This window comes from Cervus elaphus, chromosome 20 (assembly GCF_910594005.1).
Source record: "Cervus elaphus chromosome 20, mCerEla1.1, whole genome shotgun sequence".
In the NCBI taxonomy this organism is placed as follows: Eukaryota; Metazoa; Chordata; class Mammalia; order Artiodactyla; family Cervidae; genus Cervus; species Cervus elaphus.
The window spans coordinates 93,836,112-93,844,384 of record NC_057834.1 but is presented as its reverse complement, the minus strand read 5'-3'; positions in this window follow the sequence as shown (position 1 = coordinate 93,844,384).

The window sequence follows — 8,273 nt, the reverse complement described above, 5'->3', positions numbered from 1 at the left end:
TTTGGGCTCCAAAATCACTGCAGGGTGTGACTACAGCCATGAAATTAAAAGATGCTTACTCCTTGGAAGGAAAGTTATGACCAACCTAGGCAGCATATTAAAAAGCAGGGACATTACTTTGCCAACAAAGATCCGGCTAGTCAAGACTGTGGTTTTTCCAGTGGTCATGTATGGATGTGAGAGTTGGACTATAATGAAAGCTGATCGCCGAAGAATTGATAGTTTTGAACTGTGGTGTTGGAGAAGACTCTTGAGAGTCCCTTGGACTGCAAGGAGATCCAACCAGTCCATCCTAAAGGAAATCAGTCCTGAGTATTCACTGGGAGGGCTGATGTTGAAGCTGAAACTCCAATACTTTGGGTACCTGATGCAAAGAGTTGACTCATTTGAAAAGACCCTGACGCTGGGAAAGATAGAGGGCAGGAGGAGAAGGGGATGACAGAGTATGAGATGGTTGGATGGCATCACCGACTCAATGGACATGAGTTTCAGTAAACTCTGGGAGTTGCTGATGAACAGGGAGGCCTGGTGTGCTGTGGTCCATGAGGTCACAAAGAGTTAGACACAACTGAGCTACTGAACTGAACCAAGATTTATAGTATTTCTCTTTCTGCAAATATTTAAAATAAAATTGCAATTGTTTTTAATCCAAAGAAAGGTGATAAAATCACATTCTTTAAAACATTAAATTTTAAGTAATGTCTGTAGTGTAGCTTCCCTGTTGGCTCAGTGGTAAAAAAAAAATCTGCCTGCCAATGCAGGAGACACAGGTTAGATCCCTGGGTCAGGAAGATTCCTTGGAAAAGAAAATGTCAACCCACTCCAGTATTCTTGCCTGGGAAATCTCATGGATGGAGGAGACTGGTGGGCTACAGTACAAGGGATCAAAAAAGACCCCATATGACTTATTGACTAAACAGCAATGTCTCTAGTGTTTTATATGCTTTATATAATTTTATAAAATGGTAGTGTGGAGAAGTAGTTTACTAGCCTGAAATTCAGAAAAACTTTAGGAAATAGCATAACATTATTTATTCAAATATTTACATTTGAAAATTGTAAATTGTAAATTTATTCAAATGTCATTGACATAATAAATAGCTGTGCTGAATTTCATTTCTACCAATCAGTTATGTGATTTGGGTTAAATATTTCACTTCTTGAAACTTGCATTTCTCTGCAAAATGGGTGTAATCAATATCTATATAAAAGAAAGCTGCAAGTAAATTACTTCATTCAGATAATTGCATCAGAAATGGCATCAATTTTTTATTATTTCATACCTATCACTAGCCACTTATCCTTTACTTTCCACATTTGTAAGAGAAAAATCTACAATATTTATTTATAACTTATTACATAATATTTTAAGGGAATTTGGAAATATGAAATAAATGCTCTCATTATGACAATGATTATATTATTACTTATCTAGAAAATTTAAATATGTCTATATGATGCTGTGTATACAGTTTAGTCTATATAAGACTTAGCTTATTTTAGAAAATGAAGAAAAATTAGATACAGCAACTTAAGCTGTATGTTTTTAGAGTAAAGTAAAATTGGGAGGAATACTGAACAAAATTAGTATAAAAATGGTAAGTTCAGTGGCTTTCAAAAATTTTTAAATTTTACTTGTCAAAAGAAACACAAGTTAACCAAGTATATACTCACATATATGAAACAGACACAAAATTTTCATGAAATATATATATATATATTTTGCCAGACTGAGAATGTCCGCAGATTTTTAGACATTTATCCTAGATTTGCATTTATGTAGAGGTGAGTTCCATATTCCTGTTCTTGAATTTTGGTTGACTCTGTAATTGTTTCAATGGATGGAATATGGCAGAAGTGATATTGTATTTTTCTGGCCCATGCTTTGATTAAAAGACTGACACTTTACTTCATGGCTTTTGGAATATTTGTCCTCAGAACTTTAGCTTGACACATAAGAAGGGCAACTATCCCAAGTCACCAAGCTATGAGGAAACCCATGGCCAGCTATCCCAAGTCACCAAACTGCAAAAGCCCATGTGGGAGGCTGATGAGGATCAAGGGGAGGCAGACAGAGATGAAGAGAGAGACCTGATTAGTGTCCAGTTATTCCAGTCACTACCCTTCTGAAGCATCCCAGCTAAGACCTCAGATTACCTGAAGCAGAAACAGTTCTTTCCCAAAGCTTTTCTGTCTGAACTTCAGTAAAACACTAATGATCATCTTTCCTAATCACTAAGTTTTTAAGTAGTTTGTTATATGGTACTAGGTGATTAAAAAGCTTATTGTTATTACATAATTTACATTGTTAATCTCAAAAAATTGGTCTTGATTCCCTGACCTGCTGAGGGATTTTAACTTATAGTATGTAAATCTAGTATAGTTTGTTGGAGAATTTATGGGTTTTATTGACAAATTAACAAAAAAAAAAAAAATAGCAGTGGCCTAAGTCCAGTTCCCAGTACTTGAAAAATTCATTTACCTTTCTGACCTTTAATTTTCTTTTCTGTATTATAAAAGAGTAATTCTTACATAAAGATTGTTAAAAACATGGTAAGAAATAGAAAACCAGAAAACACCCCATATCAAAAATTAGCATGAAAACATGTATATAAGTTGCTGCATTTATCACTCCATCTAAAAATAAATGATAATAAAAGCAAAGTGAATAATTTTTTTTAGCAACTCAGTATAAGCAAAAACAAAACTAGCAGAAGCCACAGCTTTGAAATATGCCTGTACTGTTTGCAGTAATTATTAATGACTAGCTTTGTTGGTGAAAATGTCATGTTTCAATAAAAATTGCTTTACCATTTCTCTGATCTGCAAGTGTGGACACAGTTTTAGGTAAATAAGACTAAAACTATACCAAGACAAGCTTGACTTTGACTTCTGCAAATTGGATTTCATTGAACTTTTTCCTTCTGAGTTAGAATTCCTCTTGTACTTTAGGATGAACTTCCTGGTTTTCTCCAAGCCTTTTAACTCTTCTTTCCAGCTAGACACCATTCTTAAGCCAACCATTTGCACTTGTTAGGTAACTAAATATACCTGAGCGTGAATGACATTGTATAACATGTTGCCTCCAGGGTATTTCCTTTCGCTTTAAAGGTGGAATGAAAATTTGATTCTTTTATTATTTTCACTATGAACAGGAGAGAAAAATGACACATTGAAGGCCTTGGGTATAGGCAGGGACTAACATTATACTTCATTTTCTCACAAGGCTGACCAGATGATGACTGTGGTTGATGAACAGAAAGGAAAGAATTTAGGTGATTCTGCTTCCCAAGAGAGGACAAGTTCTCTTGCTCCTTCCTGGAAAGCAGGAGCTATCTTATGAGCTTATCTTTATGAGCTATCTTGTAGTAAGAGCATGTTCCATTCTTGCACTCGTTTTCTAGTTATTCTTGTAATGACACAGTAAGACATCACCCAAGGTTTTCCTGAATTCCTCAACATTGTGTAGAAAATACATTGTTAAAGTTATGAGTGTGAGCTTTTAAAGTCAGACACACTAGGTTTCAATTTATTTCTGTTTCCCACTTATTTGCTGACTGACCCTGGACTTTACTTTTATGACACTCAGATTTTCCATTTAAAATTTACCTGATAATACTAGTCACACAGAATCATATTTTTCAACTAAATGATATGCCATTTATAAAGCATCTCATATAGTATGTGAAGATGCATATTAAATCCTAGTTATTATCATCCTTATGAAAGTGGAAGTTGCTCAGTCCTGTCTGACTCTTTGTGACCCCATGGACTATACAGCCCATACTGGATTAGGTAGCTCTTCCCTTCGCCAGAGAATCTTCCCAACCCAGGGACAGAACCCATATCTCCCACATTGCAGGCAAATTCTTTACCAGCTGAGCCACAAGGGAAGCCCAAGAATACTGGAGTGGGTAGTCTATCCCTTCTCCAGCTGATCTTCCCTACCCAGGAATTGAACCAGGTCTCCTACATTGCAGGCAGATTCTCTACCAACTGGACTATCAAGGAAGCCCCCATCATCATCATCCTTATAATTCAGTATAAAATTGAGATCCAGGGCTTCCCTGTTGGCTCATATGGTAAAGGGTCCCCCTGCAATGCAGCAGACCTGGGTTCAGTCCCTGGATTGGGAAGATCTCCTGGAGTAGGGCATGGCATCCCAATCCAGTATTCTCATCTGGGGAATTACATGGACAGAGCTTCCCTTCCCTGGTAACGCAGACGGTAAAGCATCCACCTACAATGTGGGAGACCCAGTTTGATCCCTGGGTCGGGAAGATCCCCTGGAGGAGGAAATAGCAACCCACTCCAGTATTCATGCCTGGAAAATCCCATGGACCGAGGAGCCTGCGGGGCTACAGTCCATGGGGTCGCAAAGAGTTGGGCACGACTGAGCAACTTCGCTTTCACTTTTCACTTTCAGGAGCCTGGTGAGTTACAGTCATGAGATCACAAAGAGTTGGACAGGACTGAGCAACTAACACAAATACACACACTTTTATTCTTTAACCTGAGCAAGGGATTGGAAATAATATTAAACACCTATAAAAAGATAGGCATTTCTAGCAAATAAGGTAAGTTATGTTATTCAGGCATAATAACAAAGCTACAAAGTAAATTTTGTTATTTCATTTTTATATGAGGTGTAAATAATTCACATAGTTATGTAGGTAAATCACACCTTTTAATTAAAATATATAACTTCAAAATCCCTGCTCTTCTACACCATGTTGTCCTTTTCCCATATTCTCTCAATATACATTTCTAAGACTAGGTGTATTTTGTGCTTTGAAGAACAATTTATATAATTCAAAACTATATTTATGGGGCTTTTATCCCTATTCTTCTCTGCACTTATTTTGCGCTTAAGAAAGCATCCATATTTATCCAGTGACATTTTTAGCTACTGGTAAGAATTTTTATTTACTTTTTAATGAAGAACTGAGGGGCTGAATGTATCTCTGTGTAATACAGGGATTCAATAGCACTAACACTTATATGATTATTTTTAAACACTTTCAAAAAACATCTCATCTTAGTTTTATCTAGTCCTCACATCCATCCAATAAAATATGCCCAGCAGATGTTATTCAGCTTTTAAGCCTGGGATTCAGAAAAACAGGACAATGAGTAGAGTAGACTAATTGGATCCATGTAATTCAAGGTTTCAGCAATACGTGAACCGAGAACTTCCAGATGTTCAAGCTGGTTTTAGAAAAGGCAGAGGAACCAGAGATCAAATTGCCAATATCGGCTGGATCATTGAAAAAGCAAGAGAGTTCCAGAAAAACATCTATTTCTGCTTTATTGACTATGCCAAAGCCTTTGACTGTGTGGATCACAGTAAACTGTGGAAAATTCTGAAGGAGATGGGAATACCAGACCACCTGACCTGCCTCTTGAGAAACCTGTATGCAGGTCAGGAAGCAACAGTTAGAACTGGACATGGAACAACAAACTGGTTCCAAATAGGAAAAGGAGTACATCAAGGCTGTATATTGTCACCTGCTTATTTAACTTCTATGCAGAGTACATCATGAGAAATGCTGGGCTGGAGAAAGCACAAGCTGGAATCAAGATTGCCGGGAGAAATATCAGTAACCTCAGATATGCAGATGATGCCACCCTTATGGCAGAAAGTGAAGAGGAACTAAAAAGCCTCTTGATGAAAGTGAAAGAGGAGAGTGAAAAAGTTGGCTTAAAGCTCAACATTCAGAAAACTAAGATCATGGCATCTGGTCCTATCACCTCATGGGAAATAGATGGGGAGACAGTGGAAACAGTGTCAGACTTTATTTTTTGGGGCTCCAAAATCACTGCAGATGGTGAGTGCAGCCATGAAATTAAAAGACGCTTACTCCTTGGAAGGAAAGTTGTGACCAACCTAGATAGCATATTAAAAAGCAGAGACATTACTTTGCCAACAAAGATCTGTCTGGTCAAGGCTATGGGAGAGTTGGACTGTGAAGAAAGCTGAGTGCCGAAAAATTGATGCTTTTGAACTGTGGTGTTGGAGAAGACTCTCAAGAAGACTTGAGAGTCCCTTGGACTGCAAGGATATCCAACCAGTCCATCCTAAAGGAGGTAAGTCCTGGGTGTTCCTTGGAAGGACTGATGCTGAAGCTGAAACTCCAATACTTTGGACACCTCGTGCAAAGAGTTGACTCATTGGAAAAGACCCTGATGCTTGGAGGGATTGGGGGCAGGAGGAGAAGGGGACGACAGAGGATGAGATGGCTGGATGGCATCACCGACTCGACGGGCATGAGTCTGAGTAAACTCCAGGAGTTGGTGATGGACAGGGAGGCCTGGCGTGCTGCGATTCATGGGGTCGCAAAGAGTCGGACACGACTGAGTGACTGAACTGAACTGAGCTGAATTCAAGGTTCACTGAGAATCAGTGGGAAAACAAACATTTATTGCTCACTGGTCATTACATGGATTAACTTGGATGAGTGTATTAGAGATGTCCTTCCTAAGGACATCTTGCCAAAGGTACGTGAGCAGGTACATTGGGATATCCTAACAACAGACGTCCTCTACTTCTCAGATGTGACACTTACCTAATGTATTAGAGAAAGGAATTATTTGTCCAAGAGATTTATTGGTGGCTATACTGAGAAAAACTGTAGCCTACCAGGATCCTCCGTCCATGGGATTTTCCAGGCAAAAGTCCTGGAGTGGGTTGCCATTTCCTTCTCCAGGGGATCTTCCCAACCCAGGGATTGAACCCAGGTCTCCCACATTGTAGGCAGATGTTTTACCATCTGAGCCACCAAATGGCAACCCACTCCAGTATTCTTGCCTGGAAAATCCCATGGACAGAAGAGCCTGGTAGGCTACAGTCCATGGGGTCACAAAGAGTTGGACACGACTGAGTGACTTCACTTTCAAACTGAGAAAAGTAAGGAGGGAACTTGAGGAGCCTGAGAAAATTATGACTCTGCAATGCTGTTTGACCCCTATGAAAGAGATAGGGAAAACAGGCAGGAAGGAAAGTGGTAGACTATCAAACTTCTAAGAATGTTTGGACCAAGTTGGAAAAGAACTGTAGAGTCAAAGTGTTCCATTAGAAGAATCTTCTGTCTCCTAGCAATAGACCTGACTTAGTCTTTTTAGTATCCTGTTCAGTCATTGGCTGGGAACAGGCCTTACTTTAAATAAAGTTTAAATAAGGAAATAGATTTTAGAGGGCACAAAATGTGGTATCAGCAATCACTTAGGATCCCCACACTAGGGAATCTGAAAAGTAGATTTCATGGTCATCACATGCAGGATGCTCCTTTTTATTGGAAATCACCCTGTTTACCTTGCCTGCTTTTAGTAAAGAGTTTTGGACTCAAACTGATATGATCTTTAATCTTAGTTCCCAGTTTTCTAACTTTGTGTCTTTGAGTAATTTCCTAACCATTCTACTCCAGTTGATAATAATCTGGAGAGGATATTATGGCTCCTATCTTTATATCTTTCAAGTGTGTGTGATAGAAATGTACCCTCTAGCGTTGTGTCAATCAAAGAGATAATATGTATTAAGGACTTAGTAATCATTAGGTAAGTAAATAATAAATAACTATCATTATTATTACAATATAAACTACATAAATGAATTTAAACTTATTTATTGTTTCTAAGACAAAGAAACATTTTTTCTGAAAGTAATTCATGTTTTGGAAGGTATCTAAAAAAAATATTTCTAAAAACTGATTTTGAATTAGACATGATCAAGAAAAATGAAGAGATTTGAGACAAATGATGAAAACTCTGGATTATGAATTTTGAATGGTTCACAACTTCTTACTCTGGCATAGCAAATAAAATCGTGACATTGTATTTTAGTTGTCTTTGTGAGATAGAACTTGAAGCAATTGAAATAAGTAAACTCATGCTCAAAAAAAGAAGCCTTTTTCCAATAATGAATGTATCCCAATATGTTTTCAGTTAAAGTGTCTGATGCATGTATATACTACTTTTATTATTTTCATGATTGTCTACTTTGACTCATTCATCAAAAGTAATACCTTTATGATCTTGTTGATATAAAGGGGCTTCCCTGGTGGCTCAGACATTAAAGAAGACCCCAGTTCCATTCCTGGGTTGGGAAGATCTCCTGGAGAAGGGAATGGCAACCCACTCCAGTATTCTTGCCTGGAGAATTCCATGGACAGAAGAGCATGGTGGGCTACAGTCCATGGGGTTGCAGAGTCAGACATGACTGAACGGCTAACACTTTCACTTTATTACAGTTAGACTGAGTACTGTCATTTATAAAG